The sequence below is a fragment of the Nomascus leucogenys genome, chromosome 14 (assembly GCF_006542625.1).
Source record: "Nomascus leucogenys isolate Asia chromosome 14, Asia_NLE_v1, whole genome shotgun sequence".
NCBI lineage: Eukaryota > Metazoa > Chordata > Mammalia > Primates > Hylobatidae > Nomascus > Nomascus leucogenys.
The window spans coordinates 62,678,996-62,688,870 of record NC_044394.1 but is presented as its reverse complement, the minus strand read 5'-3'; positions in this window follow the sequence as shown (position 1 = coordinate 62,688,870).

Here is a 9,875-nt window from a genome sequence, read left to right as displayed (position 1 = left end):
TGCCCTGTTTCTCCAGTATTGATGCCTTAAGTTAGTTTTGTACATTTACCACAATTAATGAACCTATACTGATACATTATTGTTAACTAAAGCTCACACATTCGTTACTCCTGTATCCTCAGTATTCCCTCAGGTTCTTTTTATCTTCCAAAATCCCACACAGGTTACCAAATTACATTTAATATTCATGTATCCTTTAACTACTCTATCTATATTTGTTTCCTAGGGCTGCTAAAACAAATAACTATCTGTCGGGTGGCTGAAAACAACAGAAATGTATTCTATCACAGTTCCAGAAATTACAAGTCCAAAAACAAGGTGTGAGCAGTACCATACTCTCTCTGAAGGTTCTAGGGGAAAATCTGTTCCATTTCTTTCTCTTATTTTTGGGTTTTGCCTGCATTTGTTAGTGTTTCTTCAAGTTGGTGTTTAATATACCTCAGTGTACATTCAATATTTTTGGTCAGTCTATTTTCTAATATATTCATACTGGTATTTCATTTTATATCTAAAATATATATAAATGGATGCAGCACTCTAATCTCTGCTTCTGCTGTAACATGACATTCTCTCATTTGTCTATTTCTCTTCTCTTCTTGTTATAAGGATACCTATCAGATTATATTTTTCTCTAGTGTACTAAGTTGGAAACTTAGGTTATTTTATAACCTTCTTCTTTTCTGATATGTGATATGATTGTTACAAATTTCCCTCTAATGGCTGTGTTCTCACATCCTCCAAATCTTCATAACTTGTATTTTTATTACCATTCATTTCAAAATACTTTTTAATTTCTTTTTACCTCTGTGTTATTTAGAAATATGTTGTGTAATCTTCAAATATTTGGTTTCTCTCTAGCTATCTGTCTGCTGTTAATTTCTAGTTTAATTTTGTTGTGGTCTAAGAACATATTCTATATAATATCTATTCTTTCAAATTTGGTAAGATATGTATTAGGGCCCAAATGTGGCTTTAATAAATGTCCCGTGAGAGCTTCAGGTGGGTATGTTTTTTGTTATTGTTGGATGTGGTAGTGGCTAGATGTCAATTAGATTTAATTTTTAAAAAATACTGTACAGATCCGCTATATTCTACTGATTTTAGCTTAATGGATTTATCAATTACTGAAAGAAAAATGTTAAAGTTCCAACTATAGCAGATTTGTCTGTGTCATCTATCAGTTTTATCAGTTTTTGCCTCATTTGTTTTAATACTCTATGGTTAGTTATATACACATATAGAATTATTACATCTTCCTGGATAATTGATCACTTTATCTTTATATAATACCTGTCTTTGTTGCTAGTAATCTTTACTGATCTCAGCTGTCCTTGTCTAAAATTAATGCTGGTTTTTAAAATAGTGGTGGAATCATACAACTTTCTTCATCTTTTACTTTTGACTTTCATGAGTATTTACATTTAAAGTTGGCTTTTGTAAGCAAATTTAGCTGGATTGTTTCCCTCCTCTTATTCACAATACGTCATTTAATTGGCATATTTAGACTATTTACATTTAAAGTGATTGTTAATGTAGTTTTATTAATATCTACAATGTCTCTGTTTGCTATTGATTGTATTTGTTTCTTCTCCCTTTTTTGTGCCTTCTCTACTTTTAATTGAATATTTTATATGATCCCATTCTATCTCCTCCTTCAGCATAAGTTATACTAAAGGATAATACCAGGGTATTAGTAATTACCCTAGATGTTGCAATGCACGTTTTAACCTAATTTATGTCTATCTTCAAATAACACTATACGACTTCACAAATCAGTACCTCATACAGATAATTCCCAATTTCTCTCACCCCTCCCTTACAGTATTGCTATCAATCATTTCACTTATTCTTATGCTACCATCACACAATGCATTGATACCATTATTGTATCACCAGTTATCTTTAGATTTTATTAAAATAATTAAAATAAAATGTTTTACTTTACTTTCATTTTTTCTCCCCTAAACTCTTTCTTTCTTTACATAGATCCAAGTTTCTGGCTTATGTCATTTTCCTTATGCTGAAAAAATATTTTAAGATACCTTGAAGGACTGAAAAGATGTAAAAATGGGAGTAATGACTTCCAAACATTTTACATATTGAAGCTGAATTTGGAAGTCAGTAATTTAATTCTTAAGCAGATAATTTGCAGAATCTCTCTGTATCTTTAAAAGTTTTATATTTCTCCAGTTTATGTCAGTGTTTCTTTTTCTTGGTATACGCTTTTCTTACATGATCTTGCAAATATATCTATATCTACATCTATATCTATCTACATCTACATCTACATCTACATCTACATCTATCTATATCTATATCTATATCTATATCTATATCTATATCTATATCTATATCTGTATATGTTGTTGTTTGTTTTGTTCTGTTTTTAGAGTCATTGTCTCATTCTGTTGCCCAGGCTGGAGTGCAGTGGCATGAACATGGCTCACTGCAGCCTTGGCCTCCAAGGTTCAAGTGATTCTCCTGTGTCAGTCTCCAAAATAGCTGGAACCACAATTCTGAGCCACTATGCCTGGCTAATTTTTTAAAAATTATTTGCAGATATGAGGTCTCCCTATATTGCTCAGGCTGGTCTCGAACTCCAGGGCTCAAGCAATCCTCCCACCTTGGTCTCCCATAGTGTTGTTATTAAAGGTATGAGCCATCACACCTGGCCTTATGTATCTGTTTTTATTGAAGAAAGAAGGACTGCACTGGTTACTTTATTTATTTATTTACTTTATTGGTACAAATTTTTTCTGTTATTAGGTAGGTATTTTCTGTCCCAAGCTATTCTAGATGAATTAGAATATCTAACTGGGGCTCTATCAAAGGGTCATGGGTCAGTGGCATGGTGGCTCATGAACTTTCATTTTTTTAACTTATTTTCATTACATATTGAAAAAATATAGTTGTATATATTTATGGGTACAAAGTAATGTTATAATTTTTAAACATAATGCAGAATGATTAAATCAAGCTAATTAACAAATCCATCACCTCAGATATTTAACTTTTTTTGTGATGAGAACATTTGAAATTTACTCATAAGTCTTCAACAATTGAGAGGTTGGCCTTTACATTGAATCTCTTCAAATGCTAAAATGAGGAGATAATTATTCTAGTGATGCCAGTACCATACCAACAGTATTATTTTTTGAAGGTAGTTAATTGCATTTATTTTTTAAAAATCTCCTTGGTATTTTTCTAAGTAATAAATGGCATTGTAATAAACTTCTGTCAACAGACTTCCAACTAATGGAACTGTTTTTATAGTATTTTCTCACTCCATGTTCATACATTCAGTCACCTCTTTTAGGTTTCCCTTCCTTCAGTTATTTTCTCTCCTACTAGTATTCAGGACTTCAAAAATTATGGTTTGAATGATCTGTTAACAAGCTTAATCTCTTTTTCAGCTTTTGGAAATGTGCTTATCATTCTCATCTCACCTCTGCCTCCAAACCTCCCCAAACGTTCCATTCCTATTTCCACGTCACTTCATTCTCTTTGCTTTCAGGGATTTTTCCACACTTTTATACTTTTTCTGTATATTTTGCACAGAGTTGAGTTGAAAAGAAGCAAAAGGACTTTGTGTTTTTTCTGAGAATGTTTTGTGACTTTTGACAGGAATTCAAGTGATGTTATTTGACCACCTTTTGTATTATAATTAAGTCATGTTATATAGTTACAGCCAAAATTTTCTGATCCCAAAGTTGGATAAGAAAGAAAATAATGATACTTGCTGGGACCTTGACTCTATGATATACTGCATTTCCTGTCTTCAAAAATATTAACATAGAATCACATATTCTATCTCCTGTTACTTGTTGTTTGTGCACATTTAGTTTTCTTCACTTAGGGTTGCAATCCTTAATGATACATGAAAGCAACGTGCACACATATATTACCTTTCTTCCTAGGTTGCAAGTTCTTGAGGTATTAGAACACACGCTCTCCATATTTGCAAATAGTGCCAATTAAAAAAATTTAATATTAAAAAATTCCAGTATAGATAACATTTCAAATGGCTATGAACAGAATTGAAGCATTAAAAGCAGCCTATTTAAATCTATACTCATGTGATCTGATCACATTAAGTTCTTAACACAAGCTCCTCTAAACAAAGATATTTTCTGCAGTATACACTGAGAGAAGTAATTCTAAATCACAAAGTTCTTATCCTACTACTATCAGATTTTCCTCAACAATTTTGCTCTTCCCCCAGTAACCCCTGCCCCTCTGTTTTCCCACCTCTGGTGCAGAGAGCAAGATGATTCCGTTGGGTTAACTTCATATAGACCAATATGCCTGACAATAGAGGTAATGTTCATGATGCCTCTTGGGCTCCAAATTTACTGCTGCTATCTTTAGTTATTTATCCTAATAGACAAAATTATAGAAGTTGTGATTTGCTTTCAGACATCATCTAAATGCATCTGATGTGCCCAATAGACACCTTTTTGGCCTCTTCCTGCTCTGGTCCTAGAACACAAAGCCTGGGACTTGCTCGTCCATTTCTCCCAGCTCTGTAACTCAGTAATGTTTTCAATGACTCTTTTACTCCTAACAACCTATCAGAGAAACTGGGGCTCACTTGTTTTTAGCTTGCTTATTTCACTGTGCCTAAGGGAACAAGGTTGAATACCACCATAAGCTAAATTATTATGACCAGATCTGGAAAATAAAAAGTTAAAATAGTCTCTTATTTATTTACTTAAAAAAATAGCTTACTTAAAAGGAGGAGTATAAACATAATTTGGTGTGATTATACTTCTCCATTTGGCAAAATAATTAGAAACAACTTTCATTAAGAAATGTTTCATATTCCTATACTCATCAACCAAAATGAATAAATCAGAAATAATTTCAAATGTCTTTGAATACACATGCAAGCCTTAAAGAACTGAGTTACACACACACACACACACACACACACACAGACTCATACACATACACATATTTTCTAATATGGCTCAGGGGCAGAAAATTTAGTCACAACACTAAAGGGCTAACAGTGAAAGAGCTAAAAAGATTCAACACTCTGGCATGCACAGAAAAGGCTTAGATTTCTCTTTTCCTATGTTCTTTATTATATAGTGGCTTCTATTTCTTAGAACTAATGGCCTGTATAACTGGAATAATTGTAAAAACTTTGGCCTTCCTTATAGATAAAGTTTTTCCCAGTGTGGACCTCTTGTCTTGATAAAAAGAGACTTCTGGATCATATATTCCCTTCCCCAGACCAGTTCTCCAGAAGGAGGTCATTTAGGGGTTAAGGCCAATAACTGTATTCATTAGTGGTCTTTCAGCAACATATTGCTCTCAGGAATATGTGGTAAAGGTAGTTTTCATTGCTATGTAATAAATTACTACAAATTTAGCAGCTGAAAATAGCATGCATTTATAATCTGGAAGTTTCCATGAATAATGAGTCTGGGCAGAAGTTATCTGGGTTTTCTGCTTAGGGTCTCACAGGATGCAGTAAAAGAATTGACTGGGCTGCTTTTTCATATCAAGGCTTGACTGAGGAAGAATTCACTTCCATGCTTATTCAGGTTTTTTTCAGAATTCCTTTCCTTTTAGCTATATGACTGAGGGCTCCAGCATTTTCCTGACTGGCTAAATACCACACTCAGATCCTAGGGGCTACCATAGTTTCTAGAGGCTTCCAGCAGTTGCTTGTCATGAAGGACTTCTTAACATGGTATTTACTTCATTAAACCAGCAGAGATAATCTCTCTCTTCAGTCTGCTTAGATAGAGTCATATAACATCATGCAATCAAGCAAGTGATATCTAGTAACTTTGCTTTGTAATATAACTCAATCATATGGCTGCCATTCCATCACCTTTGCCATGTGAGACTGGTTAGAAGCAAGCCATAGGCGCCACTCACCTGCAAGGGGAGGAATTATACAGTGTGTGAATATGAAAACACTTTAAGTGTTTGTCTGCCACCTCCTGGTTGGGTTGGCATCATCAATATTGCATCCTGATTGTCTCTCTTTCCATCAGAAGTATTCCTAACATTTGCCGTACATCATCAATTTGAGGTCAATGTATGCATAAAACATCATAATTTATGAGAGGGAGATGTCGAAAACCAGGATAAAAAAATTGACAAAATCACACATGGAGAGTAACATTTCAAAATTGGGGCAAAATCATGTGGTTCGACTCAGATATTGGCAAGATGCTTCTTAAAGTAAAGACGTATCTGCATATCTAGTGCATTTTTTTACCCTATCAGTAATCTATTTGGAAGCGAATTGGATTAGTTTTAAGGACCAGGGCAGCCTCAATTAGAGGATGCACAGTTTATGTGTGCAAGCATTTGAATTGATGGATGATTTATTGTTTACTAATCAGCCTGTTTTTTTGTTCTTTTACATAATGACAGCTGAATGGCACCAAGTCTTAAATGTTGTCATATATATTTATGATTTGAAATATAAATCCATACATGATATATTTGGGAAAATAATATTCTTAAGAAATAAACAGATAAAATTAATCTGAAAAATACTATGTATACTTTCTATATTGAGAAGATGAGGAAAAAATGGAATGATCACAAAGCTAAGCATCAAGGAAAAAGTTAGAAGACCTGTTTTTGGAACACTTTATCTCAAAGAATTAGATTTGCCAAGAGGCAAGAGGAAAACCACAGTTAGCAAGTTAGAAAAAAAAAAGTCTTCAGAATTTTGTAGTGAACAAAAAGAAAAGCTCAGACTTTGAAAAAAGGACATCAGAAACTCAGGAAGATATAGGATCAACTTAAAAACAAATTTTGATCTTGTGGTCAAGACAAAAATTCTAGGCTAGAAAGAGAAAAGAGGATCCAACAATTCTTTTAACCTACATGTGGTAGAAGAAGAAAGGGACCAACTTGAGAAAGAGGTAAAAATTTTAAACATAGATAAACTTTCATAAAGAAGGCAGATATACAGTATGTAGAATTGAAATGTAACAAAGTTTCTGCTACATAAAAAGACAGTAGGCATATGCATGTTGATGCTGCTTTTAGTAAGAGAAAGTTTCTTCATGGCCTTGGATATTCAGGTACACAAGTGTGTAAGGAAGCACACATGGAATATCCTGCTTCTTATAGCTTTAGGATGTACAACAATTGCATTCCCAATTCAGTAATTTGTTGTGGTGAGTACCAGCTAGGAAATGTTGGATATTAAATGTTAAAATTCTTCAGATATGCTGGATGTAAAGGCTGAAGGAATTGAGAGCCAAAGATAGCAGCATTGCAAAAATAGAAGCAAATGGAAAAAAAAAACCCACAAATTCCTGCTAATATTTTTAATGGCAAAATTAGCCAGGGGTGTCTATTATGGGAAATGCAATACTTTGGACATTGAAGAGTAGATGTTTAGAAATACGAGTTATCCTGTTAAAGAAAGAGAGAAACAGAGAAAGAGAAAGAAAAAGAGAGAGAAAGAGAGAATCTCTGGACAGAAACAATACGTATTCAATCTTGGAAGTAAAAGAAAGGTAAAATAAAAGTAGACATGAAAAGGGAAATTAGGCAACTTTTCTATTTAGGGTCACACTAAGAAAAATGTTGCATGCATTTAGGACCATCCTGTTACGGGATCTCTGGGGTGTCATTTTTCTGGCTGGAAATTTCTGTGGCTGTGATGCCTGAGTTCTTGTCCTGCATCCAGGAAGAATGAAGTACACAAACAAGTGAAGGGTGAAGAAGATGAAGAAGGGTTTTATTTAGTGTTAGAACAGCTCAGAGGAGACTCACAGTGGGTAGCTCCTCTCCATAGGTAGGTCTTCCCATCGAGTGTTCAGCTACACTCAGTAGAGAGTAGGCCCTCTGCTCTCAGCAGAGAGGATGCCCTGCGTCAATACTAAGGAAACTGACCTCAGCATCACATACTCCTACATTTTGTCAAAGGAAGGCAAGCTATACCAATAGTAAATTTCTCCCATCGGTATGAAAATATTAGCGTTACATTTTAGATATTTCATGATAAATTACTTCAAATTGAGGGTTTTTGTTTCTTTGTGTCTTTTAAGAGAAGGGGTCTTAATGTGTTGCCCAAGCTGGTCTTGAACTCCAGGCTCAGTTTTCTGAGTAGCTAGGATTTCAGGCATGCATCACCACACCAGGCTCTGAGTAAATTCAGAAGAAAGTTGGGTACACAAGAGAAGCTGAATGTATTAAGATATTCTTCTTCTCCTTCCCTATGCCCTCTTATTTTCCTGGCCCCTCTCCTTGTCTCTCCTTCTCATTCTCCTCCTTTTTCCTTGTATGTCTCATCTTTTCCTGGGACGTACAAATAAGTGATATTCGATGTGTGTGATTGGCAGACACAATATAGGTCTAATAGCAACAAGTACTAAATTCTGACTTACATATTTTACTCAGAGAAGGGTATTTTGCTTATTTTTTAAACAACTGAAATAATGTTGTTTGGTTCTTGGATATTTCCAGTGTAGTATTTGTAAACTAGATTGTGTAATTTTTCATTTTCCAGCTTTATTGAGATATAACCTTAACTAAAAATTGCATATATTTAAGTCATATAGCATGTTTCAATATATGTATACATTGTAAAATGAATACCACAATGAAGCTAGTTGAAATACTCATTGTCTCACATAGTTACCTTTTGTGTGCATGTGTGGTGAGAATATTTAAGATATATTCTCTTTGCAAATTTTGAGTATACAGTACCTTAAATACATGCTGTACATTAAGTCTACAGAGCTCATTCATTTTATAACTCAAAGCTTCTACCCTTTGGCCAGTATATCCTCATTTTCTTCACCTGCTAACCTTTGATAACCACCCATCTACTCTCTGTTTCTATGAGTTTAACTTTTATATTCCACATAAAAGTGAGACCATCCAGTATTTGTCTTTCTGTGTCTGGCTTATTTCACTTATTTCACATATTTCATGTTTGCCATTGCGATGCAAATGGCAAAATTTCCTTCTTTATAAAGGCTTTATCCATTCATCTGTTGATCAACACTTAGGTTGTTTTAATATATTTGCTATTATGAATAATGTTGCAATGAACATGGAAGTGCGGGTCTCTCTTCGAGACAATGACTTTATTTCCTCTGGATATATCCCTAGAAATGGGATTGTTAAATTATATGGTAGTTTCATTTTTAATTTTTTTAGGAAACTCCATATTGTTTTTCATAATGGCTGTACCACTTAACATTCCCACCAAAAATATAGAAGGGTTCTCATTTCTCCACATCCTTGTTAACACTTGTCTGTTGGCTTTTTGATAGTAGCAATCCTAACAGATGTGAGGTGATAGCTCATTGTGGTTTTGATTTGAATCTACCTGATGATTAGCGATGTTGAGCACTCGTACATATATCTATTGTCCATTTGTGTGTTCTCTTTAGAAAAAAAAAGTTTATTCAGTTACTTTACCCATTTTTAAATAGGGTTATTTGTTTGCTTTTGCTATTGAGTTGTGTGAGTCTCCTATATTTTAGATATGAACCTCTAATTGAATGCATGGTTTTCAAATGCTCTCTTCAATTCCATAGGTGGTGTTTGCATTTTGTTAACTGTTTTCTTTGCTGTGCAAAATCTTTAATATAGTCCCACTTGACTATTTTCCCTTTTATTTTCTATGCATTTGGTGTCATATCCCAATAGTCATCGCCAAGACCAATGTTATGGATATTTTCCCTTGTGTTTTCTCCTGCAAGTTGTATGGTTTTGCACCTCATGCTTCAGTCTTTAATCCATTTTGAGTGAATAGTTGTGTATGGTGTAAGATAAGGATCCAAAATCATTTTATTTGTGTGAATATGTGGGTACCTAGTGTTCCCAATATCATTTATTTAAAAGACTTATCTTTTTTATTGTGTCTTTTTGGCACCTTT